Source organism: Mauremys reevesii, unplaced genomic scaffold (assembly GCF_016161935.1).
Source record: "Mauremys reevesii isolate NIE-2019 unplaced genomic scaffold, ASM1616193v1 Contig102, whole genome shotgun sequence".
NCBI lineage: Eukaryota > Metazoa > Chordata > Testudines > Geoemydidae > Mauremys > Mauremys reevesii.
The window spans coordinates 72,547-94,796 of NW_024100719.1; the positions used below are offsets into that span (position 1 = coordinate 72,547).

Sequence of the window (22,250 nt, forward strand, 5' to 3'; positions counted from 1 at the left end):
AAAAAGCCGCACACACTTACGGCATTTTTTAACAGTAATTTTGGCAATCCTCGACCTTTGAGGTGTCTCCTTTATTCATCCTGAAAACGGGGATAATGGTAAGTATTAAAAAAGTTATGAATTAATTATTCTTTGGCATTTTGAGGTCCTTGAAAGCACAATGTTTTGTTATCTAAGGGGCTAATTCCAAACCAATTGCATTTATTCAGTGGTGATCCTATGGACTCCAGTGAACTTTCAATCACACCCTTAGTGTAGAAAATGTTATTAATATCATCTATATTTATTCACAGAAACAGAAAGTGATTTCTTTCATAGCTGATAAATATCCTAATATCATCACTGAGTCTCTGTTTATCCATCTTTAAAACAGAGATAATAGTTACCTACTCCACAGTGTACATTCTGGCTTAATAATTGTTGCCACTTTTAAGAATCTTGGAAGCAAGTTAGTTGCTAGCTGAGTGCAGGCACTTTGACTAGTATCAAAAAAGTCCTTCTTGAAAAGTTCGGTCTTTAAGGACATTTATCAATATTTCCTTAAAGACACCAACCCTTTTGTAAGTTCCTATTGGGCTTTGACTGGACTAGTCTCTAGAGAGGGCACTATGATCACAAAGGCTTGTGTAGGCAGGGCAAGGCTGTATGTCCGTTGCCCTTTATGGACATCAGACCTGGTTGGCATGGCACACCCTCATTATGAAGTCCCCTGGCCCAAGACCAGCCATCAGTGCATTCAGCTCAGGTCAGTGCTCAGCTTTGTATCAGGAAGAGCTGATTAGTGGGTTGCTGAATTGTAGCTATTTTAGAAGTTCTGCCCGCTTCCTGGGTTAGGGATTTCAGACATACTCATGAGATACCTAAGGCAGCTCCTAGATGATCTGAGGGCAGCACCCTGTGTATTCTCCAGTTCTGTGGTGCATGATGGGTACATCTGGGAAAGGACTGGTCAAAGAGCACATGCTGGAATGCAGCCCCTAGGGCTGCATATGATGACGTTTCTTTACATAAGGGCTCTGGGAGAGTTAACGGCCACAGCGAGGCAGAGGAGTTATTTCACTCTTGGTTGAAAATGCTGGTTTGTCATTTATTTTGTGGGACATTAACTGAATTGAAAAAGCAGCTGGTGTGGGGGTAAAGAAGCTACATGCCTTCCAAGGGCTACCAGCCTAATTTTGGACTTCTCCTGAAGGAACTAGCAGAGCAGTCCATTGTCACACTTGCTCACTGGGGGCTTCTGAAGAGAAGGATTTCCATATTTCTGTTGTATGAGAGATATGGAAACAATTTGACTACCAGGCCCAGCTGCACAAATCACATCATTGCTGGATAAATTCCTGTCCTGTGTCATTTATGAGGCGATAATCACCTGGGGGAAAGTCCTTCGAATGTCGATTCTAATCCCTTCCCTAGCTAGTGATCAAAGGTTTGTATGTATTACCAATCACCAGAGCATCTATGGATTTTGCTCCTGCAGAGTACAGTGATAATAAAACAAGATGACAGTCATGATGAGAAACATACCCTTTCCTGAGTAGCTTCCTTGCTGATCAGGTTTGGGTGGAATTTGGCTGATCATCGACTCTACCCCTCCTACCCCCACCCACATCATTTCAGATTCTCCACTATATGAATCTCCCATCAATTCCACTATCTCCGTTCTTCTTTATCTATTCTCCATGGACCATCAGAAGTAAACACAGCCCTTTCTGATGGTTTGAAGAAATAAACTCAGTACAAAGCAAAGCAGTATCGAGAAAGTACATGAAAGGGAACTCTCTTACAAGATCATCTACAGTGTGGAAAATAGAGAATACACTAATTTAAGTCATTTCTCAAGATCTCCAGTGATGGAACCTCAATTCCTATTCTAGGCAATTTACTCCTTTTGTCAGAGATTGCCGTTTAACTCCCTAGAAAATTTGATTAATGTCTAGTGTGAATGTCTCTTTTTATCCAGTTACAATCGGAGTACCATCAGAGGAGGATGGATTACGTGAAATCAACGCTGGATTCTTGGTAAGAAAAGAGTTTTGCATTACACACATTATATCGTGTGGGCGGTCGGGAAAGATGAGCGTCAAAGTCGCATAGTTAAGCCAACAGTCTCCGAATGGCACAGAGGCTGACAGCTTCCCAGATAACCCTGCAGGCAGCTCTTAGTATAGAACGAATCATGTCTCCTTCTTAATCTCTTGACTGTTGTGTTGCTGAATGTCTGGGTTCCTCTCAGAGATCCCATTCCTCAATATCCTTTTTCTAGGTACCTGAAAGGTGCATTAAGCCACTATTTTCAATGGGGTTTCCCGTTCAATATTAGAGTCAGCAATGATTTAGCTCCTCTACTCTTCACTGTTTTCCTTCTAGCACTGTCCCTAAATTGCTGTGCTTATTGATACTTTATTATTATTATCGGGAACTCACTACTAATATTTTGTTTTTTCCATTTTATTTAGGATGAAGGGGCCATTGAGGGCCAGACCCCATCTCCGCAGAAAATTTGCTGCATCCCTCTGGCCCCTCACTGCCTTCTTTATGCCCAGTGAAGGCTCCTTATATGCCACAAAGGCATATCAAGCCTCATTCAGCAGGTAATTCTGGGATCAGCTTCCTCCTCCCCTGAGTATCCAGCACTTCGGGGAGCCGAACTCCCACCATTCGGAAAGTGTGGATGCAGCAGTCATTGAAAAACACTTCCCACAGGCAGAGATCTCTATCCTGCCTAGACCCCAGTCAAGTCTGGGTTTAAAATACTCTGGGAGGGCTCAGGCCCTCAGCATTGGACTCGCTTTTCAAGTGATGAGGCTCCTCTTCAAAGAGGAGAAAGAAGGGAGTTAGGGACAGAAAATGAAGTACTCGCATCTCTAGATTGATGACAGTTTCACTGTTTGTGTTTCACTGTAGACTGTAGGGCAGGCTCAAGGTGAGGAAGACAACTACTATGTTGTCAGGGTCTTTATCAAGCCATTTCTACTGTCCAGTCTGGGGAAGGAGCAACAGACAGTTCCTTTAAAGAGCCCAATAATCACTTGTAAGGAGAATATTCCTTAAGATTCAATGCCTCTGAGTAACATCCTACCTCCTCCCTGATGAGATGGAGTTTTCTCCTTTGTGACCAAGAGCAACAACAATAGCTCACAGATGTTAAGGTCAGAAGGGATCATCGTGATCTGACCTCATGCACATTGCAGGCCACAGAACCGCAGCAACCCACTCCTGTAATAGGCCCCTAATCTCTGACTGAGTTACTAAGGTGTGATGGAACAAAGCACCTGCTGTGATGGCTGAAGGCCATGGAGGGGTTAGGCAGCCATTGGAGAGGAACACCAGTGAGTCTCTCGCCCAATGACGTGATATGAGACTTTGAGATACTTAGGAGATGGGTTTCCAAAATAGGCTTTGATATTTCTGCTAGTTAATAAAATACAGCTTTCATTGGAAAACGGAAGGAAATTGGATTAACAGGGATCTTACTGGGAGGTGGGATCATGTGGTGTTGTTAACATGGATCATATCATATGGGGAAGCAGGAGATAGAGAAGGGAATTGCTCCTGATGCTAATATTTCCTTGTCGTTCATTTTATTTTAGGATGAGTGCTCCCTCCTGGGCGTCTTTAAGAAATGACCTTCCTTTTCCTGCCCCCGGTCTGTCAGAGGCACAGATCTACAGCCAGTACATAGCTTTGCTGGAAGAGAGTGGACCCTCTGCCAGAGAGTGAGCATTAGGATTCTTTGTCTGTGTGCACATGGAGAGGGAGGGCAAGTGGGTAGATGTACATATACATACAAGGTTTTGAGTGCAGCCATGGAATACGGTTGCCACCCTTCTAAAAATGCACTCACAAGACAAATTCTCTGCAGTTGTTTTAGGAAAGATGGGGTTTTGTCTGACCACCAACAGGCCCCAACCATTCTTCCTCCTCTTAACATCTTCTTGCAATGCAAACAGTCCTTTTCCTCCCTCCCAACCTCATCCTGCTACTATCTGTGTAGTGATAGTCCTATTCTCTCCTATCCCTTTCCTTTGCTGAGTGGGAAATGTCTTTTTTTTATTATATCATTTGTGCAATGCTTCGATGGCTCAGTCATTGCTATGGCAAACAAGTTGACTGCCAATGTCTGCAGTTGGATCTGCCCTGTTCCTTACTATCCTGAATAACTAAGAACTGAAAAGGAGAGTTGGTGGAGGAGTTTGAACAAAAATGGTAGCATCCAAGAAACAACTATGGAATCTTTCAATTAATATCCGCTGGGGAAGATTACAGCATTGTCTGTGAGCTTGTAGCTACAGGCCAGGGAGGGTGGAGGGGAGCTGTGAACACCCTGAATTTGCACAGAGTCAGAGGGTGCCCCTAAAGGGACAATGTGGCAAGTGAGCTCTAGATGACGAGGAGCAGAAATAAAAACATGTCAACTCTTAAATGTGGTGTGGACTTTCCACGACTCACACCCTCTCATGCCTCACTTTAGCCCATTGAATGGTGGGGTTCGGAAAGAAGAATGGAGAGGGCTGGGAACTGGCCAGCAGCACCATGGGAGAATGCAATAATTGCCGTTAATTTTACAGACACCCCAGCTTGGTCCACTCTTAATGTCAAGTCCCTCTGAAGGACAAGCTATTGAGCTCAAACCATGTCCCCCGATCTCCTCAATTCGGTAGCAGCTGTCTTCCCCATCTAATGAATGCCTTCTCTCTTTTTTCAGCAACTCTGTGCAGCCAAAGAGCAGCCATATTACTTCCTCTCCTTTCAGAGGGTCAGGAGGTAAGTGATTTCTACAGTTCTCTAGGGGAGGATTGAACTGGATGACTGAATGTGCTGTTTGCTGCACCTTCTTGCATTTTTCAGAGGATGTCTTTTTTTTTAGCAGCAGCAGCATTCAGTTTGCTGAACGATTATGAAACATTTAGTGCTTCTTAAAATCTCCTTGTGCCTCTTTGGAGGCCACATCCTGCATTTCCAGCCACAACAAACTAGAACTATATTTCAGAGAAGACAAAGAGGATGAAATGTTGACTGTGTGACCCACTGCCATTATACTATAGGGGGAGGTGGAAGAGAACTTGCAAACATCCAACCCCACAGCTTGACATGCCCTCCACAGCAGTTCTCTATTCCCATGCTAGGCAGCTACCACCAGTGGCCATTTGGAGACAGACAAGGAGATCTGTCTGCTTGCAGGAGATGCAACATAATTAGTATCAAACCAGCCTCACTTTTCTCAGCATTGTTTCCTTCCTTACACTGCCAGGATTGGTTTTGCTCTAAAGAGAAGTGATGCTTTACAACCACATCACTAAGGGTGTTTGGTACACATGAGTTGTAAATAGTATAAGTAAGAGCAAACCATCTTTTGCTGAGTTATTATGGGCAGGGATAACTGAGAAATATGTACAGTCATTAATGAAGATGAGAATGAGGAATTCAGCACTTCAGTCACTAAGGTGATTTCTTTTCTAACACCACTTTAGAATCAAGGGAGCTGCGTGAGCGCCTGTAGGTCTTCTCGGCGGAGAATTATACCAAGTGAATGTGTCAACATTTGAGAAGGAACCCTCTCCCAAAGCACTTGATGTTTAGCAGACTAATATACTTCTAGGCTGTGTGACATTAACTCTGCTTTCCTTCTCTTTCAGGCTCCTCATGGAAATCCATGGGTCCAGCCGCCTTTAAAGTAAGTAGCAATGACTGGTGCCCAAGGAGGGAGAGAGAGGATGTAAAAGATCAAGCAGGATCCTATTTCTTCCTGGGGACCCTGCAGGTCTTCTAGGTGGAGAATTATACCAAGTGAATGTGTCAACATTTGAGAAGGAACCCTCTCCCAAAACACTTGATGTTTAGCAGACTAATATACTTCTAGGCTGTGTGACATTAACTCTGCTTTCCCTTATATTTCAGGATCCTCATGGAAATCCATGGGTCCAGCCCACCTTTAAAGAAAGTAGCAATGACTGGTGCCCAAGGGGAGGGAGAGAGGATGTAAAAGATCAAGCAGGATCCTATTTCTTCCTGGGTCCCACAGCCAAGGGACATTCCAACTCTCTCTCAGATCATCTCTTTCCCAGTTTCCAGCAGGTCATCTTCATGGAATGCTCTCCCAGTTCATTGAAACACAGTAGAGAGGCTTCCATCAGGGTTTTTATTCCTATCCTTTTCTAAATATTGTCTCAGAGGAGGCTGTTGTACCATAGCTGGTTATAGTTCTATGGGTATCTATACACCACACAGTGCTAATACCATGGGAATGGCCTTTGTACAAAGAAATCCATTTAAAAGAGTAGTAAAAAGCCATTTGTCCCTTATGTCTCATCATAGCAATGTCTCTGAAACTTCCTTCTTTTTAAAGCTATTACTAATTTCCTGTTTGTTGCTTTTGTCTTCCCAGCAGTCACCAGATGAGAGACTACACACCACCAGGGATGGTCCCCGTGGCCATGCCGTTTCAAATTCCACCACATGATGTCTGGCAGGTAAACTATACTGCAGTTCTGAGCCTTCCTGCAAACTCTATACTATACCAGCACAAAGAAACAGCTGCTATCGGGGATCAAAATCCATCTGCATTCTCTCCGTTCAAAACCAGTGCTACTGGACGGCATCAGTCGTGTTAGTCTGTAGCCGCAAAAAGAACAGGAGTACTTGTGGCACCTTAGAGACTAACACATTTACTTGAGCATAACCTTTTGTGGGTTACAGCCCACTTCATCGGATTCATGAGGTGGAAAATACAGTAGGAAGATAGATATAGATATATATTCAAAGAGAAGAAAAACTTTTGTAGTGGTAATCAAAATGGTCTCTTTGCAGCAGTTGACAAGAAGTTGTGAAGACCAGTGTTTGTGTGGGTGGGGTGGGTGGGGGAGAGAATAAACATGGGGAAATTGTTTTACCTTGTGTAATGACCCATCCAATCCCAGTCTTTATTTAAGCGTTATTTAATGATTTGTGTCCATTTCTTCTTTTCCGTAGAGACTGTCCGGTTTGGCCAATGTACATGGCAGAGGGACACTGCTGGCACATGATGGCATATATCATATTGGTAGATGTGCAGGTGAACGAGCCTCTGATAGCGTGGCTGATGTGATTAGGTCCTATGATGTTTCCCCTGAGTAGATATGTGGACAGAGAGTTGGCAAGGGGCTTTGTTGCAAGGATAGGTTCCTGGCTTAGTGTTTTTGTCGTGTGGTCTGCGGTTGCTGGTGAGAATTTGCTTCAGGTTCGGGAGCTGACTGCAAGCAAAGACTGGCCTGTCTCCCAAGATCTGTGAGAGTGATGGATCATCCTTCAGGATAGCTTGTAGATCCTTGATGATGTGCTGGAGAGGTTTTAGTTGAGGGATAATGGGGCGGCTACTGGTGTTCTGTTACTTCCTTTGTTGGGTCTGTCCTGTAGTAGGTGACTTCTGGGTACTCTTCTGGCTCTGTTTATCTGTTTCTTCACTTCAGCAAGTGGGGATTGTAGTTATAAGAACACTTGATAGAGATCTTGTAGGTTTTTGTCTCTGTCTGATGGGTTGGAGCAAATGCGATTGTATCGTAGAGCTTGGCTGTAGACAATGGAGCGTGTGGTGTGGTCTGGATAAAAGCTGGAGGCATGTAGGTAAGTAGAGCGCTCCGTAGGTTTCCGGTATAGGGCGGTGTTTATGTGACCATCGCTTATTAACCCTGTAGCGTCCAGGAAGTGGATCTCTTGTGTGGACTGGTACAGGCTGAGATTGATGGTGGGGTGGAAATTGTTGAAATCCTGGGTGGAATTGCTCAAGGGCTTCTTTTCCATGGGTCCAGATGCTGAAGATGTCATCAACGTAGCGCAAGTAGAGCAGGGGTGTTAGGGGACGACAGCTGAGGAAGCGTTGTTCTAAGTCAGCCATAAAAATGTTGGCATACTGTGGGGCCATGCGGTTCCCCATAGCAGTGCCGCTGATTGGAAGGTATATGTTGTCCCCAAATGTGAACTAGTTAGGGGTGAGGACAAAGTCACAAAGTTCGGCCACCAGGTTTGCCGTGACTTAGAACAAGCGCAAGGAAAGCAGGGGCGTTAGGAGACGAGAGCTGAGGAAGCGTTGTTCTAAGTCACGGCAAACATGGGGGCCGAACTTTGTGGCTTTTTCCTCACCCATAACTATTTCACATTTTGGGACAACATATCCCTTCCAAGCAGCGGCACTGCTCTGGGGATCTACAACCTCTCCTGAAGGACGATCCATCACTCTCACAGATCTTGGGAGACAGGACAGTCCTGGCTTACAGACAGCCCCTCAACCTGAAGCAAATTCTCACCAGCAACCACAGACCACACAACAAAAACACTAACCCGGGAACCTATCCCTGCAACAAAGCCCTTTGCCATCTCTGTCCACATATCTATTCAGGGGACCTAATCACATCAGCCACACTGTCAGAGGCTCATTCACCTGCACATCTACCAATGTGATAAATGTCATCATGGGCCAGCAGACTCCAGCCAGAGACTGCTGAATTGGAATTAATTTGCCAAATGGACACCATTACATTAGGCTTAAATAAAAACGGGGAGTGTATGAGTCATTACATAAAGTTTTGATTACCACTACAAAAAGTTCTTCTCTCTCCTGCTGGTAATAGCTCATCTTAAGTGATCACTCTCATTACAGTGTGTATGGTAACACCCATTGTTTCAGGTTCTCTGTGTTTATATATCTATATCTATCTTCCTACTGCATTTCCACTACATGCATGCGATGAAGTGGACTGTAGTCCACGAAAGCTTATGTTCAAATAAATTTGTTAGTCTCTAAGGTACCACCAGTAATCCTGTACTTTTTGCAAATATAGACTAATATGGCTGCTACTCTGAAACCTGTCATTATGCAAGGCACTGAATTCAGCCGTATGGAGTGGAAATTCATCAATTTCATAAAATCTCTCACAGATACAGACAGACATCATCTTTCTTTCCAAATGCAAACGGATGGACATCATATCAAAAGGACTGAGGGTAAAAAATCCATTACAATCGACGTATCACACAGACTATGCTGACAGATTGTGCCACACACTCTCAAAGAAACTGCGGAACCACCTGACCATCATCCTATACAGCAAACAGGGAAAGATTAAGAATGAACTCTCCAAACTGGATACTCTCATCAAAAACCAACCTTCCACACAAACTTCCTCGTGGCTGGACTTTACAAAAACTAGAGAAGCCATTTACAACACACACTTTGCTTCTCTACAGAGGAAAAGGATACTCAACTAGCTAAACTAACTACATACCACAAGGGGCCACAACAGTGGATCCTTAACCCACCCAGCAATATTGTTAATCTTTCCAGCTATTTTCTTAGCCCAGCAGAAGAGTCTGTCCTATCTCGGGGCCTCTCCTTCTGACCCTCCACGCATTGTTTCATGTTCTCTGTGTATATATATATAGATAGTTAGATAGATATCTTCCTCCTGTATTTTCCCCTGCATTCATCCCATGAAGTAGCATGTAAAAGCTTATGCTCAAATAAATTTGTTACTCTAAGGTGCCGCAAGTTCTCCTGTTCTTTTTGAGGATAACTGCAGTGAATCAATCTCTGCACTAGGAATGCTGTAAGATGCTTCTCTCTGCTAGGACAGAAAACTCGACTTTGCTAAAACTGTTCTCAGTAACCACACTGCAGTGAGTAGCCTGTCCTCACGGAGCCAACAGTTCACTTCCTTGAGCTCCCCAACTTAGGTCATAACCACACTGCACATACTCCTCTCCTCCTTCCCCAGCCACCTGTACAGTTTGCCCTCTGTCTATTCCAAGTTCTGGAACGGAAGTAAGTTATCTTGTCAGCAAACACCCCCCCGCCCCCACCTTAACAGGGTGGCATTGTCTGATGCTCAAACTCATGCTGCAGCATTTTCAGTGCAGGGTGTCCTATCTGATCGAGATATCCGCTGTCAGGCTCAGGGTATAAGTACTTCTTGTCAGAAGCCTTCCAATGCTCCCTGAAACAGCAGGTGGCTATGAGGAGGGTTTTCCTCACTCTGTTCTCCTGTTTTAAAATGTGAAGGAAACATTCAAGAACAGCAGTGCTGTTACAAGACTCGCTCTTCCAGAGACACCTCCTCATGACAGGGCCCAGCACTGCAGCAACTTCAGCCCATCTCCTCCTTCACACTCTGGTTGTCTAGGATGGGGACTCGGCCCTCCAGCCAGGTCACATTCAATTCCATCCCCTTTCTGAGGTAACCAAAGTCCAAACCAAATGATATAGCCCACAAATCAAAAGCAATAAGCAAGATCTTCTACCCCACCTGGGCCCGTCATTAGTTCCACTAGCCACATTAACAGAACATAAGCTCTACCATTCTTGAGCTCAAGTCTCTACAAACGTTTCACCGCCAGCTACCTCCCATGTTCCACAGTTTTTCCCGCTCTTTTCATAGACTGCTGAGTCATCAGAGGCCCAGCTCCCCCTGAGTCACTGACCCTCAGGACCTCTTCCCTGGAGTCCTTCCCCTTTTGTCTGCCTTTTCTTGGGCTAGCACCTGCTCCCCCATCTGTCTGGCTGTGGTCTGGCCTTTTACAGGAACTCCTCACTTAAAGTCATCCTGGTTAACGTTGTTTCCGTGTTAAGTTGCTGATCAATTAGGGAACATGCTCGTTTAAAGTTGGGAAATGCTCCCTTCTAATGGCGTTCGGCAGCCACCTGTTTTGTCCCCTGCTTGCAGAAAGAGCAGCCCGTTGCAGCTAGCTGGTGGGGGCTTGGAACCAGAATGGACCAACAACCCGCCTATCAGCTCCCCACTCCCTTAATTTCCCTGTGCTGAAGCTTCCCAGGAGGCTATCAATTACGTGCTGCTCCAACAAGCCAAAAGTCTTTGTCCCTGGTCAGTGCCGCCCCAGAGTTCAAAAGTTCATCTGCAGAGTTTTACCCCCCCAGCCTGGGTGAAATGGAAGGGTGGGACACACGAGGTGTTAAGAGGCACCTTACGTGGTCCGAGGCCAACTGCCCCGCCTCTCCATGGAGTTCTGCTGCAGCCTTCACCATGAATGGCTCCGCTCCACCAGCCGATCCGTTCCTCCAGCCATCCCGTGAGACACTCCAGTCGTCCCCGCAAACTGCTCCGCTCTGCTCACTGCTCCGTGGGCTGCTCCAACCCTCCTGCAAACTGCTCCGCTCTGCCAGCCACTTAGCAATATATCTTCAGGCTCCTCCACTAGTTAACAGAGCACTCAGTGATCTCAGCTCAGTAATTTTAGCTCTTTTAGCAATTTCAGAATGTAGTAGGGGAGCCCCAGTCCTGTTGCACCATTGTCCCAAAATGAATTCAGCTGATTTATACTTCATTTAAATGCTTAAAAATTTAGAGAATAAAATAGGATTTTAAAATCAACAGTATCCTGACAAATTTGAAAATTGCTCCAAATAGACCAGGCTTTGTACATTTCTATCCTAATAATAAATAATAATTAACAATAATAATTAACGCAGTCGATAGAGCTGTGTCCCTGCATTGTAATCAGAACATTTTAGTAGCAATATTTATTTGGGTGGCACGTGCACACCCATCTCGGGCTGTGAGCAGCAGTTACAGAATTTTGTGGTTTAACCACGTCAGTATCTCTCTTCTGCCGAGACAAGACATGCAATAGTGTCGTCACTCAATGCTAAATAAAGGTAATGAAATAAAAAGAAAAATACTTAATCAAAGCCATCTGTCATGTTCCCCTCTTCCCCATGTAGTAAGAGGAGGCCCTGAGATATAAACCTGGGTATCAGAGGCCTGGTATGAGGCCTGAGGCCTAAACTAAAGTAATGGTCAAGACTTTGCTAACATAAAGCAAAGTTAAGCTGTGAGTCAGAGGCAGGCCCTGCTCACAGAAGCTGGCAAGGAAAGGGCTGATGCTGCAAGAAGTTACGTACCTAAAAGTTACTGAACTCTAGATATCAGAACATTCACATACTTGCACATTCCACACAGATAACAAAGAACAGGCTGGCCCATCCCAAGGACGGGGGCAAAAGGGTAATATGATGGATAGAGTTGTTTTGATCGAACCAACATGTGCAAGGTGAAAGGCAGCACCTTAATACGTAGAGGGGTTGTACCTTGCTACGTGGAGGGGTTGTACCTCATATGTCAGGTGTGATGAGTAACTTGTTTGTATCTGTGTATAAGAATGCATCCCTGGGGCGGTGTCTTTGTCCGGCCGAGGGGGCAGTGGAAAGTCCCACCACTGACTGAGCCAGGTCCATTGCCAAGAGGCACTTTCTCGTAGTATGCCCTGAGTTAGGCTAAGAAACCTACAGGGAACTGCAATTGTGACCGAGGTTGCAATAAACCTACTCGACGTGACTTTACATCTTACTGGACTCTGTGGTTATTGGGGGTTCTCGTCGGGTCTGCTGTGTCAGCTATCTGCGCAGAGCTGGGGCAGCACACAGAGGGAACACACGCACACAGCCGAGTGATGTCGACATTGGAGAAAGCAGAGCACCACACTGGTAGCACTCTGACACAGGGCCGCCCAGAGGGGGGGGCAAGAGGGGCAATTTGCCCCAGGCCCCGAGCCCCACAGGGGCCCCCACGAGAGTTTTTCAGGGCCCCTGGAGCGGGGTCCCTCACTCGCTCCGGGGGACCCCGGAAAACTCTTGCGGGGCCGGGCGCAGGAGCTTCTTCGGCTCTCGGTCTTCGCCGGCGGGGGGTCCTTCCGCTCCGGGGCGGACCGATCCCCCGCTGGCGAATTACCTCCGAAGATGGGCCCACTGCCGAAGCGCAGCCCGGTCTTCGGCGGTAATTCGGCGGCGGGGGGCCCTTCCCTTCCGGGACCCGCCGCCGAAGTGCCCCGAAGACCCGCGGCGGGCCCCCGCCGCAGAATTACCGCCAAGACCGGCTGCGCCGGGCGGGTCCGGCTTCGGAGGTATTAAATATTAGTAATGCACCCCAAATAAAAATGAATGTCTATACAACAATTGCAAAAGTATAGGTTGTGTTATAAAAGACTTGGTCCCTATTACATTGTTCTTATTACATTGTAAAGAAACTCAGTTAAAACTGTTTATTAAGTTTGGGTTACTAAAAACAAACAAACAAACAAAACGTTACTATGTTAACTAACAAAAGTTGTTTAAGTTGCATCCCACAGACCAAAGACGCCAAGAATATCACACCCTGAAGACACCAGTTCATATCAGTATACAGTGAAGAAACCTCCAAGCATCAAGAAAAGAAAAATGAAGTGCTTTATAAATAAGAGACTGGTCAAATACACCTCTATCTACCATATATGGACAATTAATTTAACAATCAGCTAAAAACCACTAGCTGGACCAGGAAAACTGTCATTTAATTTCAACTTGGTTGTAAAAACAATTGTATTATTGCTGTACTACTGTATTATCGTTGTATTGCTATATTATAATGTGCTCAGTCCCCAACCCTAAGTCGAAGATCTTCTTCAAACAAGAGTCCCCGTGTAGGAAAACAATAGCCATTGTAATAAGTAATACTAGTTATATCTGTAGGATCAATTGAAAAAGAATTTTAAAAAACTTAAGAATGTGGAGATGAATCACTGAACCAACTTATTATGGACTGTACTCCTGGCCAATTGCAGATATTAAGATGGATGGTAATGGACGACCCTTGATAAATGTAACAATCTAGGATGGACTTGTGGTTACAAAAATGCTAATAAATACAGTAGCCGGTACTACAATAATCAATGCACTGAAATCTATGTGGCATTTATTGTGGTCTATCAACAGCTAGAGGCATGCAACAGGCTTCAATAGAGCATGGGAGGTGATCCTGATTATCAAAAACAATTGAGCTACAATTTGGAGCAGCAACCTTGTATGGGATGGTTGGAATCATGGATAGAAAAGATTTGGGGTAATTGGCATAGACGTTTTACAGACCTTAAATGCCGTGGTGGATTTGTAGAACAAAAAATTATGGGGAGTGATTGCTTAAACAGTTTATTAGAGAATTCTTTTTTTATTATTTTTTGTATTGCATTAGCAGTTGATGCAGAACAGTTTAATGTGAATTATTTGTTTAATATATAAGACATAATCCTTATGAAAATCAATGTTTAGATTAAAAAGTTTCAGTGATTGGATGTGATTTTAACTTTATATTACCTGAAGCTGAATATAAGGAAGTTAAGGACCAAAAGTACCAAGTGTCAACTCAGTACCACTGAGTATGGATATCAGTTGAGTTAAACAATTGCTAAACCATTCTCATTTGCAAAGATACTTGCAAAACGCTCAGGAAAATGCATGTAAAATGATGATCACTGTATATCACTCAACTGATGAAATTAAACAAATTGTGGAACAAGTCAAAAGATACAAAAAACAATTGGTGAGAGGTATTTTTGGAATGCTCACCTACTGCCACTGGAATTTTAAATAAAATGCTGCTCCCTATTGTATGGCTAACTGAAACATATTGTTTATGTAATATCTGTAATAAAATAATAAATAATAATAATATGTTGGACCAGGAAAATTTTATTTAAATTCCAATTTGCCCAGAGAGGATTAGAAATTGAAATGAGTCTGTTAAAATCTCTAAAAATGGTTCAGGAAATGTTGGAAATTGAAGGCAAACCTGTTAAGAATACTTAAGGAACTGTAAACAAATGCATGTCCCTCTTTTTGTGTGAAAGTTGAAAAGAAAGCAACATAAGCAAACTTACATTTTTGGTAATGATTGTAAAAATGTGTTTATATAATAGTTTCTGTTTAAGATTTAGTTACGTAATGTTAAGTTACCATTTATAAGTGTTTGTGTAATGTCATTGTTAAAAGCTTGTGGCAATTGTCTCAGTTTTGGCAAACTGAAGACACCTGTTATAGAAATCAAAGCTGGAATACACACAAGGTTGTGATTACGAAAGAGCTACAATGTAGCATAAAAGGCCAACTGCCAGCAACAGTTCAGGAATCCAGAGGCTGAGTCTGAGGGTACGTCTATACTACCTGCCCGGGTCGGCGGGTAGCATTCGACTTCTCGGAGTTCGACATATCGCGTCTCATCTAGACGCGATATGTCGAACTCCGAACGCGCTCCCGTCGACTCCGGAACTCCACCACCGCGAACGGCGGTGGCGGAGTCGACGGGGGAGCCGTGGACTTCGATCCCGCGGCGTCTGGACGGGTGAGTAGTTCGAACTAAGGTAGTTCGAGTTCAGCTACGCTGCTATTCGCGTAGCTGAACTTGCGTACCTTAGTTCGACCCCCCCCCTTAGTGTAGACCAAGCCTGAGAGGGAGATAGGCATGCAGGGTGAGCCAGCAAGAGAAGCCATACAAAAGCTACTGCAAAGAGAGCGGAGCAGAGCTGACTGACCAGGAGCTGAACAGCAGCAGTGATTTGATTTTTAAAAGAAAGCAGTGTAGTTTAAGTGCTGTTCAATTTGTATTAAGGGATTTTGTGCCTTGTTTAGGATTTTTAGATAATATTGTAGTAGGGATTATTAGTTATTTTAATAAAAAAGATACTTTCTTTTAGAAAGAATACTGCCTGGGTCAATTACTTTATTGGAAAGTTATATCTGTGTCCTTTAGTGTTTCCTTAACAACTCTAGAAAACTTTTATCTTGGGAAGAAGAGACTAAGGGGGCAATAGGCAGATTATAGAAGTGCCCCAATATCCATTTTGGGAGTAACACTGCCTCTTCAACAGCATGGTATTAATCGATGTTAGAGCTCACACTGCCTCATTGTCAACATAGGGTGTCCTGTCTGATAAAGATGTCAGCCGATAGCCAAGCTCAGGGTACAGGGAAATGTTGGCTAAGCCTTGCAAATGGTCAAATACCAAAGGTAGTTTCTATGTTTTTGTCACACTGCCCCTTGTATATCAGTTTCAAAGAAATATTAAAAAGTGCCTACTTGCAAAAAGTTCCACCAAACAGAAAGGTCTAGAATATTACACATTCATTTTCTTTTTCTCTACACTTAGCCCATCATTTAATAAAACAACTCTTTCTCTGGTATCTCTGTTTCTTTCTACTGCTGGAGAATCTGCCTTCTTCATTCTACTCCTTCTCAACGTGCTGGTGAGAACCTGTAAGAAGGCATGAGCTTTGGAAGCTGTTCTCATCCTGTATTGTTTCCACTGCACTACAGCTGTGCAGCTCTGCAGTATGCTGGGAGAAGCTGGACCCTCAGCAAAGTACTTTATTCCCTTGGCTGTCCTCTTCTTGAGGTGCTAGTAGTCGTAGTAAAGCACAAAGAAGGAACACAAATACTGCAGCAGGAGGTCATTAGCCATCATTTTGCAGAGTAACCATTCTTCAGTTATAAATCTGGCATGAGAGGAACGGGAATGGGGGGCATGCAGAACCTCAGGCCACGGTTCAGCTTCAAAGTGCCTCCCACACATGAGCTCGTTAAACCTCACAACGTACCTCATAAACGCACCCATGAGAATTAAGACAAAGAGTTATTCCCCTGAAGAGGCAAATACCCACATGTGACCTCTTGAGAGGTTCAGGGTGGGAACACGCAGGCTTCAGTTCTCTGAGGCAGAGCACAGGCTTTGCTCTATGTTCTCACTCCACTGCAGGGCAGAGAAAGACTAGTGTAAAAATTCAACTGTGCTTCAAAGAGCAGCACTCTGTTCACAGGAAAGTTGAATAAAGGAAACTGCAAGGCCAACATGCTCTCCAAACGAGCATCACTTTTGCTGCCTTCTTGACAAATAAGGACTCATTACCATGGTTCCTGAATCAGCCACTTGGAATGTTCACATTAACTCAGTAAAAGCAGCAAAGAATCCTGTGGCACCTTATAGACTAACAGACATTTTGCAGCATGAGCTTTCGTGGGTGAATACCCACTTCGTCGGATGCAAGTAGTGGAAATTTCCAGGGGCAGGTATATATATGCAAGCAAGAAGCAAGCTAGCGATAACGAGGTTAGTTCAATCAGGGAGGATGAGAACCTGTTCTAGCAGTTGAGGTGTGAAAACCAAGGGAGGAGAAACTGGTTCTGTAGTTGGCAAGCCATTCACAGTCTTTGTTTAATCCTGAACTGATGGTGTCAAATTTGCAGATGAACTGAAGCTCAGCAGTTTCTCTTTGAAGTCTGGTCCTGAAGTTTTTTTGCTGCACGATGGCCACCTTAAGATCTGCTATTGTGTGGCCAGGGAGGTTGAAGTGTTTTTATCCTGGCTCTGAGAGGAGATTGGGGGTAGTTTCCTGCTCTTGTAAAACCTGAATTTGTTCCCCCAGTGTCTGTTGCTTTTGTGTGCATGCCAAATGGATAGTGGGAGTGCCCTTTTTTGCTGCAGTTAACTGGTTTTGGGCAACTCCATGTGTTAATGCATCAATTCTAGGTGTCAACCCGCTTAATTTCACTTTTTTACTTTGAAATTCTTTTTTATTCACTCCCCTGCAATCGAGTCGCAGCTCCTGTCTCTTAATGTGCTCTGTGAATTGTTCCATTTTTTCCTTCATTTGATTTACCAATTCAGTGAGAGTATTGTTTGCTACTCTTTCCTTAGGTGCACTTACTTGTCTCATTCTGACAGGCACCAGTCTAGGTTCCAGTTTAAGTTTAACTGGAACCTGGTTTTTATCATAAGGTGATGGTTGCAATGCAGTGGACCCCGTTTCATCTTTTAATTTTTCTAGGGCCACCTTTTTCCACTTCTGTCCCCATTCTTCAGGAACCGTAACAGTACTTGAAGTACGTTGAACACTAGGGGATGGCACTTTTTGCTTCTGCAGGTTTTCTACAGCTGTCTCCAATTTTTTATTTTCCTGCTTTACTTGCTCGAGCATATCATGAGCCTGGACTGCCTGTTGCCCTGCTGAAAGAGCTTGGGCTTTCCAGTGCTCGACTGCCCGGGTTACCTCTTCTACTTCTCCTGTTTTTTCTGTTACTTGTTTGGCCAGCATGCCAGCATGCTGTTTAAGCCATCTCACTGCCATAGACATGAGTTGCAAAATTGTTGCTTTTTTACTTTTATTACTATTTCTCAGAGCCTCGGTTTCCACCATTGCTCTACATATGTCAGTCCATGTTTCCCCACTCTCTTTTTAAAATTCATATGGACCCCCTTGTCGGAGAAAAACTCAGTTCTCGCTTTTTCTTTTGGGTGCAGCAAAATCAAATACTTTATTATTTCTCCAGTAATTACAATGGAGGGAGAGAGTGCCATAGGACACAGGGTCGCCCCAGTCCCGGACAGGTCTCTCAACTGGTAAACAATTACAACAAGCCTTTATACTTTTGTTACAGACAATAACTAGCAATAATACAGACAATAAAGAGCAACAACTTCATTTTGTTTATACATACGCCATTCTGCTATCTTGTTTTCTCACTCCTAGAAGACACCAGGCTGCATACTTGGTTATCAGTTACAAGGTCGTAATAACGTTTTACACAGTTCTTTCCCTCTGCCTCACACTATCCTTCCTTCTAGAAGTCTCACGTCATTAGGGTTACAGCTGGGCTAACTCTTGCTAACTGACTGACATGCATTAAGATCCCCTTCAAATCCTTATTAATTCTTTCCCTGCTTCCACACTCCCCCCTTTTTGTACTTCTAGTACAACAAATATTTTCAAATCTCTATTTGCATTAATTCGTGGATTTCAGATTCTACATCAGATGTTTCAACCTTAGGGGTTTTGATTGGATGTAATGACAATGTATGATTAGCATGAACATGAAAGGTATTGCTATTATTACATTTTTTTTACAACAACAACAACAACAACATAATCCTAAGCTAACTAACAACACTACAAACAATAACATTCCCATAGGAATAATATAATGGGGCTGTTGTACAATTTTGGTTACAAAGCACAAGACATCATACTTAGTACATAAAGTAAACACTCTATAAGCTGTATGAAAGGCATTCTTTTCAGCTTGATATATATTCTGAAGCATGTGAATTTGCCCTTGATGCAGCCTCCTGGATCTTAGCCAGATCCTCAAGGGAGGCTAGTGAAGGCTGCTCAATTAGGACACAAGTATGTTCAGCCTGAGGTACGGAAAGGGCCGCTGCTTTGGCTGCAGAGTCTGCCAAAGCATTTCCACGGTAACTTCATCATGAGGGGTCTTGTGAGCGGTACATTGAACAACAGCAATAGCTTCCTACCATCCCCAGCCCTCTGGCTAGAAATCTGAGGTAGCCAGAAGATCCCATGTACAATATGTGGTGTTGGTTAACTTTTCATGTCTTTGCTTCCAAAGACCATCGGTATGCACATTTTAACAACAATTTGTAATTAAAAGATTTGGCCAATGTAGTTTCTTTCTCTTACTTAAGAAAATGTATTAGACTTTTAGTATATCACATTTTTCTGATGTATCCAAACACTTTGTATTCTAAGTTGAACAAAACAAGTATCTGCATTTCAATCCAACACTCCCGCTAGATTTCAAATCAGACCATCCCATGAAAATATTAAACACAACAATTCTGGCCACGAGACAAACACCACAAGACAGAACATAGAACACAAAACATAATTTTTACTCTGTCAGTAAATGCATGGTACGTTGAATGCTGTTCAGCTGGCATTAGTTTTCTTTTGATTATCTGAAAGACAAAAACAGAGGTCTACCCCTTCTGGGCAGTCAATTACTTAAAATATACAAATACCCTTGTTGATTTCAGGCAAAACAGGGGAATTACCCCATATTTTCTCGTATGTGTTTCATAGGCAGCCCAGGTTTCAGTGGCTTCTACCTTATCAGTTAGATAATTTGCATTAACACAGATGCTTTCTGGCTTGCTTTTTACTTTTAACTTTTGCTTTTAAACACTGAAAGAAAACATCACCACTTATAGTGCCCTTAGAGCCTAATACAATTTTCATTACATAGCACTGTATACATTCTTCAACTAATTTAACAAAATTGTTCATAGCCAAATGATTGCAATCTAATAATTTCTTTGCCTGAATTTATTTACATACATTTTAAAGACACCAAAAACTTTTCTCTTTAGTATTTTTACAAAGTTCAACTGCTGTTCCCTCCAGCAACTACAGAGTTAACTTTTCACTTTCCTTTAAATCACTTGCTTTGTCTTCCAACAGCCACTTACCAATTCAAATCACCATTCCAAACATCCTCCTGAGTATTTGAAATCCTCATGCTTATACTCACTTACTCCTTCCTTCCACTACACCCTCAAAAGTTTCCAACCTGTTTTCCAATCTCTTTGTCTGTTGCCTGCCCGCCTGGGCCCGATCCTGTTTTTCTCGCTGAACCGTCCCTTCCATGGGCACTAGCTTGTTCCACTACCAGTTTAGCTAGGAGGGTGGGCTTCTCAACTAGCCCCCACCCTTCTGGTCTTTTCCCTAGAACATTCTTACTCACAAGGCTATTCAAATCCTCCCTCATGAGGCTTGCCACCTGGGCAAAAATACATGGCCATTGGGTAAAGGCCATTAACTTAACATATAATCCAAACCCCTTTAGGGGGTCTACCCAGAGACCACCCATTTGTCTGCTGACACTTAAACAGAAAAGAAAATTACACAGAAAGCAGAGAGAATTACAGTCTAAGCCAGATTTTCCTACTTCTATTACATTATCCGTTACAGGGGGCAGGACAGAAGGATCTCAATACAACCTCAGAGCTTCATCGCACACATGGCTGCCACCCTGAGGAATTACGAACGAGAAGTTCAGTTCCGCCCACACACCTAACTCCCAAATGAACAGAGCAGAAAAACAACAGTAACCGGTTAAACAGAACAGAACCAGAACCAGATAGTGCACCAAAACCAGATAGTGTTTCCTTATTCTATTAGGGCTCACCTTTAATCATGCAATTCTTAACATATAACACCAACAGTACCAAACAAAGCAAACATAAAATAACAAGGGTAAAACAGATACATGGTGTAAATTCTGCAGGGCTCCCCCATTCTTAATCGCTCACCAAACTGTGACAAATATCTGTTACCAATTTATCCCTCATGTCAGGTGATCAGGCTGACACTGCAGGAGGTTGGGGGAAGAAAACACACCATATAACCAAATTTGAAAGCTTCATTAAAAATAACAAAACAACAATGGAGAGTGATGGGAACGCTCCCACATCACTCGGGAAAAATATGAATGCTCCAAGCCTTAAGCCACTTTAATACTCACACATGTCCAGAATGGCCACGTCTGTGTATAATGTTCAGAGAAGGGGAATAGGTGGACGGAGAATATCCTGTATACAGCTTGTTCAGAATTTCCAACATACTTCTGCTCTTGGGATGGCTGTTCTTTTACACCCTGGAATCTCCTGCAGTGTTTCCTTCAGAGATTCCAGTCCAGGTCAGCTGCCTGTCCGGCTTCGGGGTTGCAAAGACTGTTGGATCTCACTGAACAGTTAAGCTTTGCAAATGTAATTTCAGTTCTGTAACTTGTATTGCTTTTGGTTTGCCTCTGTCTCTATTTTTCCACAACCAGCTGGGGCTGAAAGCAGTTTTTCTTTGCACTTAGCATAGTCTGTGCTGATTCGTGACCTTGAACACAAAGCAACTTCTCTTTATCTCTGGGCTAAGCTGAATTTCAAATTAACCCGTTCCTAGACAAATTGCTCACACTGTGTCAGAGGCTTTTCTTTGGTGATTAAAAGCTCCTCTGAGATATATGATCTTATCTAGATTGAAGGTACCTTCTAATGGGCATTGCTTAGATGGATCTTCACGAGTGTGAAGATTCCAATTCTCTAAATACCTGCAGGTTTTAGGACCATAATGTACGTACATGTAATATGCTGGGGTACCCTTAGGGGGTGAGGTGGAATGTTTAGACTGTCCCTTACCCATTTTCCACTTACACACACAGAGAGGGTGCCCTGTCGCGCTAGCGGCTCAGAAACTAAGGATCTCTCCCTACAGGGTACTCACACGGGAGAGACTAACGAGGATGACCACGACTCTCCTACACCTCCCTTCAGCAAAGAGCGTCGGCTAGTCTCTGGGAGACGGCGCCGCTTACTCTGATTGCATCCAGTGAGATGATCAGACTGTCAGTAGCCCACATGGAAAGGAAAGGGGAGGGAAGATGGGTTCACACACTCCTAGACCCAGGCAGCTTCCTCGCCGGACTATGCCAGGCCGAGTCAGCCCAGCGTGGGTCGGATCTCCTAAAGATCCACTAGTTACCGGGCTTGCATTAGAGTAGTCCTGATCACGAGCGTTCGCTTCACAGGGTACTCTGGGCGTCTTCCGGTAACAGTCACTCACACTGGTGTACTCACAGACACACACACACACACACACCAAGGACACTTTTTTT

General features: G+C 43.7%; 1 long non-coding RNA gene across 1 annotated transcript; it reads left to right on the forward strand.

The window, feature by feature from the left end:
* The first annotated feature begins 1,960 nt into the window (after window positions 1-1,960).
* Window positions 1,961-3,631, forward strand: LOC120392576. The gene is made up of 3 exons (XR_005591732.1): window positions 1,961-2,019; window positions 2,457-2,591; window positions 3,591-3,631. It is a non-coding gene; the product is annotated as an uncharacterized LOC120392576 (long non-coding RNA).
* Window positions 3,632-22,250: the final 18,619 nt, after the last annotated feature.